The sequence below is a fragment of the Balaenoptera physalus genome (assembly GCF_965194825.1).
Source record: "Balaenoptera physalus genome assembly, chromosome: X".
Lineage (NCBI taxonomy): Eukaryota > Metazoa > Chordata > Mammalia > Artiodactyla > Balaenopteridae > Balaenoptera > Balaenoptera physalus.
Genome location: NC_138903.1, coordinates 59,730,079 through 59,746,277, shown reverse-complemented (window position 1 = coordinate 59,746,277; position 16,199 = coordinate 59,730,079). Strand labels below are relative to the sequence as shown.

At 54.0% G+C, this 16,199-nt stretch overlaps 1 long non-coding RNA gene across 2 annotated transcripts in view; it reads left to right on the top strand.

Annotated features, from left to right (window-relative positions):
- The first annotated feature begins 3,617 nt into the window (after positions 1 to 3,617).
- The window catches only part of LOC309652395, a 63,288-nt gene continuing 50,706 nt past the window's right edge, over positions 3,618 to 16,199 (top strand). Inside the window, exon 1 of one of the 2 annotated variants that reach the window (XR_014258698.1) lies at positions 3,618 to 3,735. This is a non-coding gene — a long non-coding RNA (uncharacterized lncRNA). Of the gene's footprint in view, positions 3,763 to 16,199 lie in introns of both variants that reach the window. The other variant, XR_014258699.1, reaches the window with a different exon arrangement.

Genomic DNA, 16,199 nt, shown 5'->3' with positions numbered 1-16,199 from the left:
ACAGGCTCCTTGCCCTGTGGGAGAGAAACTGGCCTGAGAAAAGGGGGAGGTTTGGGACTACACAGCCTTCCCTCAGGAGTGCACATAAAGAAAGACACACACAGACACACACAGACACACAGGCAGACACACACAGGCACAGACACACAGAGACACATTCTCTCTCTATCTCTCCCGAACATGAAAATCTAGGCTAGATTCTAGACCGACCTGGCTCAACACAGGAAGGTGGTTTCTAGAAATGCAATATTAAACCTGAAAGGAGCCAGGGATCCCTTGACACATATGGAGGCACAAGGAAGGCCTTTGATGGATGAAGGAAATGAGAAGAAGGGGCTGCCCAAGGTTGCAGCAAGAGCCCAAGGGGACCTGGAGGACCCGGGACCAGAACCTGCCTCTCTTGTGCCTGGAGGGAGCAGGGAGCACTAGGACCAAGCAAGAAGGCACCAAGATGAGAGGAGGTGGGGGCAGCAGGGTGGTAAAGGAGAGCACTAGAATCACCGCATTTATTGAGCACTTACTATATGCCGACATGTGCCATGCAATTCTCAGGGTGTTCATTGTCCCCTTTAAGTCTCACATAAATTATATGCGGTAGGAATTGGAGTTAGCCCCGTTTTTATTGATAAGGCAACTGAGGTTTGGAGAGGTGAAGGGACACACAGCTAGTAAGTAGAAGATCCAGGTTTGTCAGAACCCAAGTTCAGGGCTTCAACCCTAGTGGGGAGTGGACCCCCATGGTGGCCAGGAGAGGGGGGCAGGGTGGATGGGCTGGGACATTGGGACAGCATCTTGATCAGCACTGCCTTCATTTCTGGGTCCCTACCCCCTGGCCCACTGGGGAGGAGAGCCTGGGTACTGTCTTTCCTGTAGTCCTCTCCTGGAAGCAGGGCCCCTGGCTGGCCAGGGTTGCCCACCAGACTCTGAGGACAAGAAGCTGTCATTCCTTCTCCTCCAGAACAAAGATCTCTGACCTCAGCCACAGCACGGCTGCATCTGGGCTCATGGGGAGGTCCAAAGACGTGATTAGCCGTGTGCTGAACCCCCCGGGCAGGCCCGAGGCCAGCTTTCTACTTCCAGCTCTGCTGAGTGACACAGTACAAGTCCCTTCCCTGCTCTGGGCCTCAGTGCCCCCATCTGCACCATGAGGGGTGGGCCTAGGTTGTCTGAGGGCTCGGCTGGCTCTGACGGTCTAGGAATCTATGACATAAACACATAGAAAGAACTCACAGTCTCAGGCAGACTATGCCAATTACCAGATGAAGAGTGCTACAGCTCCTCAAAGTGGAGTCGGAGCTCAGAGGAAATGAGGTCACGATGGGTGGGGTAGCCAGTGAGGACAGATGGGCTTTCATTCATTTCTTCAAACGAGCGAGCATGTGCTGAGCACCTACTATATGCCAGGCACTCTGCTGGGTGCTGGTGATGTAATAGGCAGCCCCTCTCCCCAAGGAACTGTACCACCAGATCAGCTGTGGTACCGTACAAGGTCAGCTGCACTGCCTGGGGAAGCAATGGAGGGATGGACGCTAAGCAAGCCTTATTGTTGGGTCTCTGTCTCTGTCTCTCTCCTCCTCCTCCTCCCCCGCCTTGGGCTTTGTCTCTCCCCTTTTCTCTCTGCCTTTCCCCTTCCCTCTCCGTATCTCTGTCTACCCTCCCCTTCCCCAAGTCTCACTGTTGATGGGAGTAGGGGGTGGGGACCTGAGTGGTGGGAATTCCCACTTGAGCTCCCCTGCCAGCCTGGATGAGGACATTTGGAAACAAAGAGGGGAGTATATTAGATAAGAGGATCGGCCAAACCCTGGCCTGGCAGCTATGGACCCCGGGTCTTGGAGAGGGGCAGTTGCCAGGCAGGGGCACCTATGGGCATAGGCTTCAATGAATGGGAGACTGACCCGATGCTAGAACTGACTTCCCCTCCCAGCTAGAAAGATAGGGCAGGGCTACAGCAGGGAGGATGGATCCCCAGGGAAGGCTGAGGAGCACAGAGCGGGAGACTGGAACCAGGGAATGGGTTTTGGACAGATGCCACCTGTTATTTTCTTTTCTTCTTCTTTTTTAATATTTATGTATTTATTTATTTGGGTGCACCGGGTCTTAGTTGCAGCATGAGGAATCTTCGTTGCCGCGTGCGAGATCTTCAGTTGTGGCATGTGGGATCTAGTTCTCTGACCAGGGATCGAAGCCGGGCCCCCTGCATTGGGAGAACGGAGTCTTAGCCACTGTACCACCAGGGAAGTCCCACCACCTGTTATTTTCATGCCTGGAATTCTGATGGGGACTGGAGTTGAGGTGTCTGAAATGAGATGAAAAGAGAGCTCTGGGAATGGAATCAATCAGATGACCTGGGTTCAAGGCCCTGTGTGAGTAACCCCACTGGGCCTCAGTTTCTTCAAGTGTAAAACAGAGATGATGCCAGCCACCCAGAGTGGGACCTAAGTGATGCAACCTAAGTGATAGTACTTTACAAATGAGAAGAATTGGCTGATCCCTTCCAGAGGGCAAGGACAGCAGACCACAGGACTAGGGAATGGAGTCAGACTTTAGGAGGGACTTCCTGGCCTGGGGAAGGTAGAGCTGGGGAGGAGAATTTTTTGAGGGTGACGGTCAGCATGGCATTGAAGTGAGGAAAGCCTGTGCTGTAGCCACCAACTGGCTGTCGGGAGCCCCGGGTTCTGCAGGCCAGAGTAGAGCATCATTTATTGGGGGTGTCTTGCCCGGCACACCTCACTGGATGCAGAGGCAAGAGCATGTGCTTTGGAGTCAGAGGGTCCAAGGCTCAAATCTTGGTTCAGTTTCTTACCTGCTGTGTAGCCTTGGACACATCAGCTACCTTAGAGCCCTCAGTTTCTTCATCTGTAAAATGGGCTCATCAGGCTTTGCTTGTCAGGTTTGCATGGCTCTTGGCGAGTGTTGAACACGTGAGTTTCCAAGTCCCTTCTCTCTTTAAGTAGCCTCAGTTTCCCCATTTTCACAGAACGGGGGTTAGACTAAATAAATGATCTATCAGATTCAGTCCTAACGTGCAGAAACAAGCCATGATTATCATCTATGTTTTCCAGTCGTGTCCAGTGAGTCAGTCCCCAACAACAACTTGACTGAGTGGGTGCTCTCTTAGGTGCTGGAGGATGAGGAAAGAGGCTGTTACAGAAGCCCTGACCCTCAGAGAGAAGGCTGCCAATATGCTTTCTCCCACAGGAGGACCTTGTTACAGCCCAGAGATAGCCCCTGACTGAGCCCGGGCGCCACTGCTGTAGACCCCATTGGCTGGCTAAGGCTGGAGGCAGATCTGGGACTGGGGCCGGGCCTCGGGAGCTTGGCTACAGCAGCTGGGAGCAGAGAAGCCCCACCCGCTCAAGCCCATGTGTTTCTCTTCCTGAGGAAACAAAAAGAAAGACTTAAAAGATTTAGACCTCAAGGGGAAAAAAGAGAAGAGAATTAGAACCCAAATCCACATCTGGCCTGACAATATGTCTAACCCTAAGCTCTCTGCCCACCGAGGTGCAGGGTTGGAGGGCGGGGGGTGCGCCAGGGGCGGGAGAGCAGCTGGTTGCTCCCTCCGAGCTGCCTTTCTGGTGACATCACTGACAACAGAGGCGGTGCCCACGTGGGGCAGGGCTGACCGCATCTGGATCCACCCAGAGCGAGGAAGGAGAAAGGATGGGGCTTCTGAAGGGAGCCGCGGTTCCTGCTTTGACTCAGCTGGGAACCTCTCAGGACCTCTTCTCCCCTATTGTGAGTAAGCCTCCTCTGCGGGGAAAGGTGAGCAGCAGACAAGCATGTGACCCCTTGGAATAGATGCCATGCACCTTGATGTTCCCAGCATTAGTGTCACTGCGCCTGCCCCTGGGAGGGCCAGAGGTGGACAGTCCCTCCATGTTCCCTCCAGCCATTCAGAAGCATTCCTGACAGAGGCAGGCAGAATTGGCACTGGTGGAGCCCTTAAACCTGCCCCACAGGGGAAGTGACTGGCCAGGATCACCCGGTGACACAGAAGCAGTGGCGAGACTTGCCCTTGGGTCTCCCGCCTCCCGGTCCAGGCAGGGCCCTTTCACGGGCCCCTCTCATTGTCTCCTGAAGGGGGCAAGGGAATCAGGTCCTCAGAGGTAAAGAAGAATTGGCCCTTTGCATTGGGTGGCAGGGGGAGAGGTCGTTCTCAGTCCTTGAACTTACCGTGCTTACCCCTGTCCCAGTCTGGGACAGCACCCCAGCTCCTAGAGCCTCGGGCCTCTCCAGGCTAGGGTTGCCAGATAAAATACAAGACATCCAGTTAAATTAGAATTTGAGATAAAGGGTGAATAATTTTTTAGTGTAAATATGTCCCAAATATTGCATGGGACATACTTGTACTAAAAAAAAAAAAAAGGTGTTGTTTGTCTGAAATTGAGATTTTAATTGGGTATCCTGTATTTTTATTTGCTACATTTGGCAACCCTACTCCTGCCAGGCTGCCTTAAGGAACAGGAGGAGATAGCTGCCTTAAGGTCTCTGGCCCATGGGGCGGGGACTTCCCACTTTCAAATCCCCAGGCCTCAGCCGATCAGCTGGAACAGCTTGCTGGCTGAGAGAACATGTTTAATTTGGTCGCTCATTAATTTGCACAGCCCTCTACCTTCATCCTCCTGGGCCTGGTGCTGCTCTAATGAGTTGAGGCTGGTAATGAACAGGAATCCCTTCATGTGGAACAGCCCAGGCCTCTGGGCACTGGGTGGGCCCTTCGCCGGCACCTCAGCTGACCCGCCTCAAGATCAGGTCTGTGGCATTGGGGGCTTCTGAAGGGAGGCCCTGCTTCTCAGGTTGGCCTCAGTGGAGAGGTCTGAAGGGGGACTGGGCAGCCACCTTCCAACCCCTCACTGGCGAATTTAGCAAGTGTGGGGAGAATATGGAGGCTGCGGGGACAGAGAGTGGGCTGCTGACCCAGGTGAGAGGCTGGGTGGCGAAGTCCCCACCCTCTACACTGGGACTTAAGAAACTGGGCAAGAAGACTCCAATATAGCAGGGCCACAGAAGAAGGCTGAGCCCAGGCCTGAAGAAGAACTCAAGGTTACATTCTCCAAAGTGAACACTACTAGGAGACATTCCGTGGACAAAGGATTTTGTGCTCAAATGTGTTTGGGAACCACAATAGATCGACACACATACACACACACCGTCAGCGATTTGTTTGTAGTGAGCTTACTGAAGGCTCTGAGAAGTCCTGCAGTAAACAAACTATTTATATTGGTTTAACTTGGCATTTCCCATATTTATTTGACATTGAATCTTTTAAAAATCATAACGCTGCTTACCTTCCCAGGCACTCATGCTCTCTGGGAAACACGGATACAAGATGTTCTGTGGGCTGTGCCTCTGTTAGGGCAGTGGCCACTGCAGTGTAGCCAGGTTCTCTGGGTCCTGGAGGCCATGACTGCTGAATCCCATCACCCTGGCCTGGTGTCCAGGCCTTAGCTCAGCCCTGTGCCCCCTCCCTTCCTTCATTTCACGTGAACCTCTTTTTCCCAGGCTCTATCTGTGCCCATGACAATGCATTTCTGTGTGTGCATGTTCCTACACATATCTATGCATGGGTACATGTAAGGACACCAGTGGTATGCCTACAAGTGTGGGCTAATCCAGAGAGTCCAAGAATGTCAAAGCTGGAGAGAGAGAGAGAGAGAGAGATTAATTTTAATAGATTTTCTTTCCTGGTCCATTTTCTTGGATAACATCTTCCACCATTCCAGCCGCAAAGAAATATTCTAGAAGTCAGCTAGTGACAAAGCCCACACTGGTCACACCATCTGCTTGAGCTTATGGGCTGTTTCCTTTTAGGATTGTGGAGTGAGGTCCCCAGAATGCATATCTGAAGGGCCTGGCTTGCACCCATTAAGAGAAACATAGCAGAGAGAAGCAGAGGCTTCATTCCAGGCCCCACAGTGCCAGTTTGAACATTTATTCTACTTCTGGCTCTTTGGGAAGATTCTAGAAATGGCAGCAAGTTCTCTACCTTCATTCAGTTTAAAACTGAATGTCAGCTCCACAAGGGCAGGGACTGTGTCTGTCTTATTATCCCTGTGTTCCTAGTACCTAACACAAGGCCTGGTGTATAATCTGTGTGTGTGTGTGTGTGTTTATACACACACGTGCATGCATACATGTAACAAATGTTTATTGAGCATTTAGTATATGCTAGGCATTGTCCTAAGAACTTCACATGGAATAACCTATTGAATCCTCACAATCATTCTCTCAATCACAATAGCAGGTAAGTACTATTATTATACCCATTTTACAAATGCAGACTCAGAGGTACCAGGGGACGAGTAATTCACCCCAGGTCACAGAGCCAATAAGAAGTACAGGCAGGATTTGACACAGGCAGACTGGTTCCTGAGCTCACGCTCTAAAGTACTATTCCATACTTGGTGGTTCAGTAAATAGTTGTGGAAGAATGTACGGATGCATGCACGTGTGAAAGAATGAATAAAAGAAACACCCGATGACGGTGGCCCACAAGCTTCCAGCAGCCTGATGCTAAGCATCCAGCCCTGCCAGGGCCTCCCTCCAGAAGCAGTGTAACACAGGGAGCAAGCCCTGCCAGCCACCCACACCAACGTCACCTCTTTCCTCCCTCCCTCCTTCCCTCCAGGCCTTTGCCATCTTTTCCTGTCACCCTCCACCTTCCCCACTGATCCTCCCCAGCCGCTCCCCAGCCCCCCTGCTCCTGTGCCCGCCTGCTTACCAAAGTCCCTGTTTCCTCTTCCTTGCATGCAGGCGTGCTTGCCTGTGCACTGAAAAACCCACAAGCTGTAAAACAAAGCAGGGAGCTGCCTCACCCACGTGCTGTGCCTTTGATGTCTCCTTCCTGGCAGCTGCACAGCACTGAGCCACCCTTCATAGGCTTGGGTTCCAGAGGCCAGGTGCTAGTCAAGAAGCTGCACACACAAAGGCCCAGGCCAAGAGGAACGTGGGTCATCGGAAACCCGGCAGGTAGGAGGCCTGGGAGAGACAGTCTGCCTGCTGGATGGCACCCAGGGCATCCCTGAATCCTCAGGACCCAGGAGTCTCTCACTCAGCAGCCTCTCATCCAGGATGTCTCCAGGGACTAGCTGCTAACATAATTCATAAACAATAACAACACCCACCCCTCACATTGGTATAGCAATTTAGAGGTGACAGAGCACATTTGTACCCATTCACCTAATCAATCTGCATTATGGCAGAGTTGGTAAAAGCTCTGGAGTCCTCCTGCCTGGGTTTGAATCCTTCTTTCCAGCTGTGGCACATAGGGAAAGTCACTTGTACCCCCAGAACCTGTGTCCACATCTTTAAAGCAAGGATAATAATAACAATGGCTAGCTCGAAGGGTTGCTGAGGGAGAAAATGAGTCAATCTGTGTACTGTACTCAGAGCGATGGTTGCTATGCAGACACATGCCATTTATCGAGTTTGTACTACATGCCAGACATCATGCTAAGTTCTTTAATTCACATGGTCTTGTCAACAGTTCTGTGAAGTAGAAGAGGAAACTGAGGCTTATGAAGGAGAAATAACCTGCCCAGAGTCATAGAAGTGGTAAAGTTGGGATATGAACCCAGGTATGAAGCCAGAGCTTTGGCTCTGTCACCAAAGCCCATGCTCTTGGGGAACTGAAACTCAAAAGATGGCACTGGTCTGGGTTCGAAACTAGGCTAGTTCAACTCCAAACTGTTTCACAGCCCCTCCAACTTTGCCTTTGTCTCCTGGGTGAGACAGATCCAGGCGTGTTCCATCCCTTCAACCTCTCTGTCCTTTGCTGTCGCAACCAAATGGCAGAGACGAAAGACAGTGGAGCCAAGTTTGAAGCTGGGCTCTTAGCACAGGGACCCTGTCTCACGTGTCTCTGGAATACGCGTGCCCAGGCCAGCAGGTGCCAGGCATACCTGCCTGCCTGTAGACACTGGTTATGTCTGGTCCGTGCCGCCACTGGCCTGCCTTGTTTGTACCACGGGTGCTTTTCCCATGATAACGTGTTGGCACCTGACCCCCAGGAGGTAGCCCCCTAGTCACCATTCCTGGCTTGAGTACCACGTGCCCTTGACTGGGATCGCAAAGGCTGTGGAAACCAGAGGAGAAGGAGGAGGAAGCAAAGGGGGGTGCCTCGGCCCCTCACCCTAGTTCTCATGGCCTCGGCTCCTCCTCCTGCCCCACCTCTGGGCACACCCCAGCCTTGCCCAGAGCCAGCATCACCTCTGAGCCTCACTGGCCCCACCACAAGGGCTGAGAGCAGAGGTCCCCGAGCCGCTGCTCCCTGAGGGCCTTCCACAAGCTGGGACAAACAGGCTGGGCCATAATTTTTAGGAAGGAGAACTTCTCAAGAAAGGAAGAACACTGAGTTAGCCCCAACTGTGTGCTGGGGACCGGACACAAGGGCTTTGGTTTCCCTGATGTCATCCTTACAGCCATGCAAGGCAGGTATCATTGTCAACATTTTACAGAGGAAACAGCTGAGGTTCGGAAAAGCAAGTGATTTGCCCGAGGGTCCCGCGGACAGTAAGTGGTAAAGCTGTGTTAGATTCAGGACTGGCTCCCAAGCCAGGAGACGCCTCCCACCGTGCTATTGGTTCTTGGTGGGATGGGGAACTTGGCCAACTTCAGCTCTGCAGTGCTTCAGGAATGACGCGCTCTGGACTTCAGGCTTTGCCTGCGAGCCGAGGTTTTAGTCTCGTGAGTGTGCACTTAAAAAAAAAAAGATAACTCATTTTCGATGGAAGTGTTTAGGAAACGTGTTCCTCATCTTCCCTGTCTCCTTCAACAGAGTATAATCGAGCTCTTTCTGCAACTTTGGGCACGTCGTCATTAATCTCCCAGCGTTATTAGTACTGTCCCCCCCCCCCCCCACAGAATGACACCGGCTTATTTGCCATCTTTGAGCTCTTGTACCTGGTTGGGGTTGTTTTGTATTTTACTAGTTTTGCTGCCTACTCCCCTGCTGTCAGGCTGTCAGCTCTCACTTCTTGACACTTTTAGTGTGCCTGCTTCCAGCAGCCCCTCTGCCCTCCTTTTGATTTACTGCTTCTAATTTGCTGTGGGCTTGGGAACCAGATAACCAAGCTTGTTAGAGTAAACAGGAGGAGAAACACTACGGAGGGTCCTCCTGCAGGTAACCGGCCTGAGCTGTCAAGTCCTTAACCTGACTTGCACCAGTGGTGACCTCCAGACCCGGGTGAGTCTGAATCCAGCCCTTCCTTAGCCCTAAACTGACGGGTCTCCCTGACCGTGGCCACACGATTGAGGAGTGGCACACTCAGGCAGAAGGACTGCCAAATCTTGCTGAGCAGCCAAGAGTGATGTAATGGAGGGCCGTCCTTGCCTAGAGGCAGAGGAATGGGCAGGAGGGGCATCTGGAGACCTCCGGTATTCCTCCCTTTCTTACGCTGTCTCCCAGAGGCCCTGCAGAGAATTCTGGACTGAGGAAGCTCTCTCTCTCAGCCTTGTCCCCAGTCCTGCCCCAAGGTTGGGAGGACTCATTTCAGCGTCCATCAGAGCATGGGGGCCCACTGCAGGCTTCTGAGCCTGGGTAGGCTGTGCCCATCACTGCCTACGGTCAGGGCTGCCCCCTCACACTCCTACAGTTGCCCCCTCCCCACTCTGGCAGGAAATGGGCTGAGCTGAGCCGGGCCTGGCTTGCCACCTCAGCAGTCCAAGGCCCTGCCTCTCTCCCAGCCTGGGGGAGGGAGGCGCCACCGAGGGGGAAGCACCGAGGCAGATTTAGGACTTGGGTGGAGTTTGAAGCCCCCCAAAGCCATTTTTCAACCTGAAAACTGAACCAAGCTGGTCTGGAATTGTGGCTGGAGGATAAATGTGGACCCCATGGTGTCATTTTATGGTCAATTTTCAGAGTGTAACTGCACTTTAAGCACTAACGCTGAGTAGCAGGAAAAAACTTCTTAACCATAAGATCTATTAAGAGTGCAGAGCTGGCTCCCAGGGGCAAGGTGGGAATGCATAGACGTGAATCATTGGAAACAGGTCTAGCCCAGCGCTAGGGAATAACCCAGCCCAAGCTGGGCTGCAGGGAGGGAGGGAGTGGGGCTGGAAGGGCGAGAGGGCGCCTCCAGCTCCTCAGGCCCTGACGGTGGCAGCCTCTGGGTCTCTTTTCCCAGGGGCCTGGAGTGCCGGACCCTACCCTCTCCTGGGCTGGCTGCCCAAGCTGGGACCCGGAAAAGGCAACACCTGGTGCAGCAGAGGGCCTGGCGGGCATGGCAGGACGGGAGGGCCGGCTGGCCCCTGTGCTGGGAACGAGGCCTGTTTCCCTGGTCGGCTGATTCCATGTCAATAACCAGCTTAAGTAAGCTTTGAAAAGCCATGCTTGGCCAGCCCCCAGGGAAAGGGGACAAGAGGCCAGGGAGGGTCTAGGTTATTTGGGGTTAAATACTTCGGGGGAAAAGAGTCAGGGGCAAGGAGTTTGGGAGAGGGGGTCCAGAAATGGAGGCTGGTGATGGCAGATGGCAGATGGAACGGGAGGCTGGGGAACCAAGTGATCTACAGGGTTCTTTCCAGCTGGGAAAACTCTTTGGCTCCAATGGGTGCAGGAGTGAGGAAGCAAACTGACTGCCAGACAGGACCTCCAGTAAAACGAAGGTGAGCCTCCTCACCTCTGGTCTCAGGGCCATAGTCTACCCACTGAAACACCTGTCAAGATCCCATCTGAGATGAAAGATTCAGGGCCAGGGCTGGCAAGCATAGGCACCAGAGGGTACCCATCTGGGGCAAGACAAAAAGCGACACCCAGGTCTGGCACTGAAGAAACCTCAGCTGAACTACGATTTGCTGTGTGACCTTGGGCAAGTCATTTTTCCTCTCTGGGCTGAAATGCACCCATTTGTATCAGGGTAGGGGGAGGTGTGGGGGAGCGGGGTGAGGTGTGGAATTTGAACCCGACCAGTTCCTTTTAGCCTGAGAATATAAGGGTCTTGCCAGCTAGAACATTCCCGGCTTCCTCAGTCTGGTGTGCTCTGGGACATGATTTCCTAGGGGCTAAAAATAGAAATAGGAAGAAAGAAAGAAAACCCTCACTAGGTGCCAGGGAATATTTGAAGTGCTTTTTACAAAGATGAGCTCATTTCATCCCCACAACAGCTCTGCAAGGTGAGTACTAATGCCTCCATTTTACAGATGAGAAAGTTGAGGCACGGACAGGTTAGCAGACAGACTCAAGCACCAAACTGACTCTGAAACCAAAGACACTCAGTCGGCCTTCTTTCTGGCTCTTTTGTCTAAATGGGTGACCCTGCCTCCCTCACCTCCTCCCCGGGCTCTGTGTTCCCCTTCATGGCTTTCTCATGCTGGGCAAGGGCCGCCCTGCCCAAGCTGGCGGCCTCCTTGAAGTGCCCTTCACCTCCCTGCACTCCCTCCCTCCCCTCCCCTCCTCTCTAGGGAAGCCCAGCCAGGCTCAGGTTTCTCCATTTCCAGGCTAAGGCTCCTGCTCTGGGCTGGGCTCACTGGAGAGATCTTGCTGACCTTGCACTTTCCTTCTACCCTGAGGCCCTGGGCTCTGAATGGATGGATGAGAAGTCTTGCATGCCCTGCCCTGGTGGGGGACTGAGGAAATGCTGGCCTCGTGCCCTTGACCCCTTGTGAGAGAGAAGGCAACCCAGTCCCACTGAGCAGGCCTGACTTTGACCCTACAGCCCTCTCAGAGCAGATCTGGGGCAGGCGCATTGCTGAGGACACTGGAGGAATCGAGGCTGAGGGTTAGGTCCTCAGGGTTGTGTGTACAAACCGCCTCTCCAAATCACCATGGGGTACTAACTCTGCCTAGCGTTGGACTAGTTTCTTCTTCAAGCTCTGTCTTTAGGAATCATAACATCGCAAAGTGTTACAGCTGGATAGGCTCTTAGAAATCATTGAGGCCAAGACCTTTTGGTTTCAGATGGGGAGCCTGAGGCCCAAAGAGGGCAAGGGTGTGCTCAGAATAGCACAGAAGACAGCCATGGAGGCAAGGTGGAACCCCGGGTTCCTGATTCTTCCAGGTGACTGCTTAGCTCAGCTCCATGCTGGGCCTCCAGGGCCAGCTGTGTGCCGCCCTCTTTGGGGCAGCCCTTCTTGAGCCTTCACCCCTCACCATACACAAGATCACTCCCTAGACACACATACACACACACACGCACACACACACACACACTGCCCTGGAGATTCAGGCCCTGGGGAGTGAAGTGGGAGGCGCCCAGGGGCCCAGGTGAAAGGCAGAAGCCAGGATGGTGGGACTGAAACTGGGCCACTAGCTTGGGAGGGGCATTCCAAAGCATGAGTGTGCCCTGTTTTTCCCTGCCTTAGAGCTTCATGCCTACCCCTTGCGTGCTCCGCTAAAAAGGATGGGAGAGGCTGACGGAAACCCCCCAAGCTTAACTGTTTTCGTTTCTAGTGATGCTTGAAGTTCTTGGAGGTCTCTGGCAAAGTCACTGGCCCATCCCCTGGGCTCTGTGCTGCACCTGTCTCCTGCACGTGTCCAAAGCCCAACTGGTGCCCCCTCCCACCCAGCTTTCCAGGCGGCTGCTGCCACCTGGCGAGCCGGGCACGGTGGCCACGAGGGGGCACTGGCGCTCCACAGCTCCACTGGGCTCTGAGGCGTGCGCTCTCCCCAGCTCGGGGTGGGGGGACAGCAGGAGTTTGTGTTGGGCTCCCCCCGTCCTGGCACCCTCCCATTTCCTCTTGGAAGCCTCCCTAATCTTCTTCTGCCGAGGGTCATATCCCTGGGCCGAGGGACGAGGTGTTTCATTTTCAATTCGCCCCCACTGTCCCTGGGGGAGCTCCATGAACGCGGGGAGGGGAGACCTCTGGGCCGCAGCCCTCTCCTCTGCCCCTGTGCAGATCCAGTCTCCTTGATGCTTCGGCTTGCCCCTTTATGGGGTGTCTCTCTCTTACCTGCCTGCCCTCCATTCCCTTCCTGGCCTGTCTTCTGCCTTGGAGCCCTTGTTCCAATCTCATCTTCTTGGGTCTTCCCTCTCCTTTCTGCCTTATCAACATTCAGCTTTCACTCCTTCCTCCTCTCTTCCCCCTCCTTTTTCTCTCCCCTGGCCCTCTTCCTCTCTCCTCCCTTCTCCCCTGGCCTCCTCTCTCCCCTCTCCCTTATCCTCGGCTCCCTCCCTTCTCTCCCTCAGCCCTTGCTCGGAGGTGGCCTCTCGGGGTGGACAAGTTGCACGTGGCATGGGCCTCGGTCCCTTGGCCTCTGCAGGCTGAGATGGGGATTGGGGGTGGGGGGCGATGGCTGCTGGAATCCTGGAGTGGAGGAGGCTCTGGGTCAGAAACTCTTCAGTTCACTTAGCAGATGCAGCCTCTGGGGATAGGGGTGGGGTCCAGAGACTGGGGCCTGCTCTCTGCTCGGGCCCTGCCGGCTGTGCAGTCTTTCCCATCCGCTCCCTGGCTTCAGTTGGCCCCTAAACAAAATAGAGCGCTGGATCCCTGAGGACTCTCCCAGCTCGTGTTTTACTTTTTCGTTTGTCAGCAGTGACTGTCAGTCACCCCGAGGCCTGAGCACTGCTTCTCCCAGATTCCCCTCTGTCCTCCCCACCTCCCTTTAGAATGCTAGGGACCCTTAGTGTGACAGACAGGGCCCTGCCAGTGTCTGTGCGTTGCACCGAGGGAGAGGGGCTGGGGTTGGACATGGGCCCTAACATCGGCGTGCTGGGTTCCGTCTGGCACACTGTCTCACTGACTTCAGGGGGCCTGGGCAGCTCTTGGGGCAAATAATTGTAGAAAGTCAGTGCTGGAAGAGGTTGGGGCAGAGGCAAGCCAAACATAAATTATGGGCCTGGCGTAGTCCCCACTCTACCCTGAGCTCTAGCCCTGAGGTACAAACCCAAGGCCCACGACCTGCCTTCCAGAATCTACACCCCCTGCAGTACAAATAAGGAAGCCAAGGTCCAAAGATGGGCCAAGACTTAGCCAAGTACATGCAGCAAGCTGAGGTTAGGCCCCAAGGCTCCCGCCTCCTAGCCTTGAGAGCTCTGGGGCTGTGAGGCTGTGGGTGTGGAGGTGTTGCCCCCCTAAACGTGCAATGGGCAGGGTGACACTGCTGAAGTGGAGGGAGCTGGGGCTGGAGTTTGAGGTGGGAGTGGGTAGGGATAATTGCCTGCTCCCCCTCTTGTGATGGGCACATGCCCATCCTAGTAGTGAGGCAGCCCTGGGGCCACCGGCGGTCCCTGCCACAGCTGGAGGGTAGCACCCCACCTGACAGTGTGATTTATCACATTCTCCCTTTCTCCCCTCAGCCCCCAACCTTCCTGCAGACCCCAGAGAGGACCCAGCTTGACTTCAAGGCAATTCACCTGTTTTTGATTTGAGACTCAGGTGGACGTTTCTTTCTTCTCATCAAAGAAGTGGTGAGGGGAAGGCAGGGCCCCATCCATCACCCCAGCCTCTCAGCAGCCTTGGGGAGGGGGAGTCGAGGGGGAAGGGAAAGGCCCAGGGATCTCGCAGCCTCCTTAATTCCCAAAGGGAACCTCCCAGACAGCCAGGCCGGGCATTACTGGCCCAGACGTTTAGATCTTGGCCACAAGTGCTCAGGAGAAACCGCCTAGTGGTTCCTACATTGGTGCTCTGGATCTCTGGAGGTCCTGCAGCCAATTTTTCTTTTCCAATCCCTGCTGCCTGGGGGATGAGGAGAGGTGCCTGGAAGGGGCTTGGGCCCCAAACAAAAGCAGAACAAAGATTTAGCACCCAGAGAAAGGGGGAGGGGGATAGGAGAGGGAATTAATTTTGTTTTTATCGCCTACTCTGTGCCAGACAGTGTTCAACATGTTATCTATGTCATTTAATGCTCCCCACACTGCTGCGTCCTCTAGATAAGGAAACTGAGGCTCGGAGAGGTAAAGTGATTGAGCCAAGGTCAAATCCCAAGGGAGTAAGTAAGTAATGGGGACTAGATTCAAGGTCACAGCTGTCTGGTTCCAAAGAGAGGGCAGAGGAGGGACGTAAGGTATCTGGATGCTGGCCCCACCAGGAAAGAGATGGGCTGTGGCACCCAATCCCTATCCTACCCCCAGTATTTGCTCCCCCGTGTGTTTCAGTTCCAGGCCACTGCTAACCCTCATGGAGTCCCAGTGTGATTAGGAAAAGGCATGCCTTCTTCTGGGAATGACCCAGCCACAGGGCAGGGGCACATGGCCTGCTGCTAGGAGCAGGGCTGAATTTCAGACCCCCTACCTCACTGTTCACCTGCATCAGCCCCCCTTGAGCAGGGCTCAGCCTCTACAGCCATCCGCTGTGACCCTGCTCAGGCTGTCCTTTCTTTAGAGCAGGCGGAACAGACCCTGGTCTGAGAGGAGAAGTGAGTGGCCTGATAGGCTTTGCAACAGCGCGCCATGATGCCTGATTCTCCTCCTCCTTCTCCCCCTCCCTGAATGCTCTCATCATCACCATCCTCACCACTGTCTTCCCAGGCATCCTCATGATACTACAATTACTAATAACAGGGGCTCCATTGCAGCTCAATCTGTTTGGAATTCTTCCCCTGGAGCAACCCATTTTCTCCCTGCTGGACTCTTTCCTCCTCATTACACCCCTCTCAGTTTCCAGCTTGCAGAAGCCCATCCCCTGGGAAAACGTGTTTGTGGCCCGGCCAGCTGGGCCATGGTCCTGGGTGACCTGGGGAGACCTGAGAGAGGGAGGGGGAGCAGGGACACTGCATGGGCTCAGGTTTGCTGACTTTGCTGCTGTGTGTCTTTGGGAAAACCGCTCGTCTCTCTGGGCCCAGCTCCCCATCCTCAAGCTGGAGGGGTGGGTGGAGGGTACCCACAGTCATTTCCAGCCTGACCTATCAGGGTACTGGAATCTCTGAGTCCATCAGTCCTGCTCCTGTCTAGGCACCAAGCAGTGAGGCTAAAGCACCTCTTGGGCCCCTTTCTGGGGCTTCCAGCCAGGCGAGACACCAAAGGCAAGCTGGGGGAATGGAAAGCAAATCCCAGCTTTGCTGCTTCCCAGCTGTGTGACCTGGGGCAGGTCACTTCACATCTTTGAGCTTTGGTGTCTTCAACTGAACAATGAAGAACAACGTATCATCTCCCCTCCCAGGAAAGGGTGCTGTGAGGAGTTAATAAAATAATGTATGTAAATGGGACCTGTACAGCACCTCATGCAGTAGGCATTCATTCATTCATTCAACAAACATTCCTTGAGTTTGTTTATCCCAACTCCCAACTAAGGGAGTTGGGATGGTCTAGTAATAGTGCAGGCTCTGA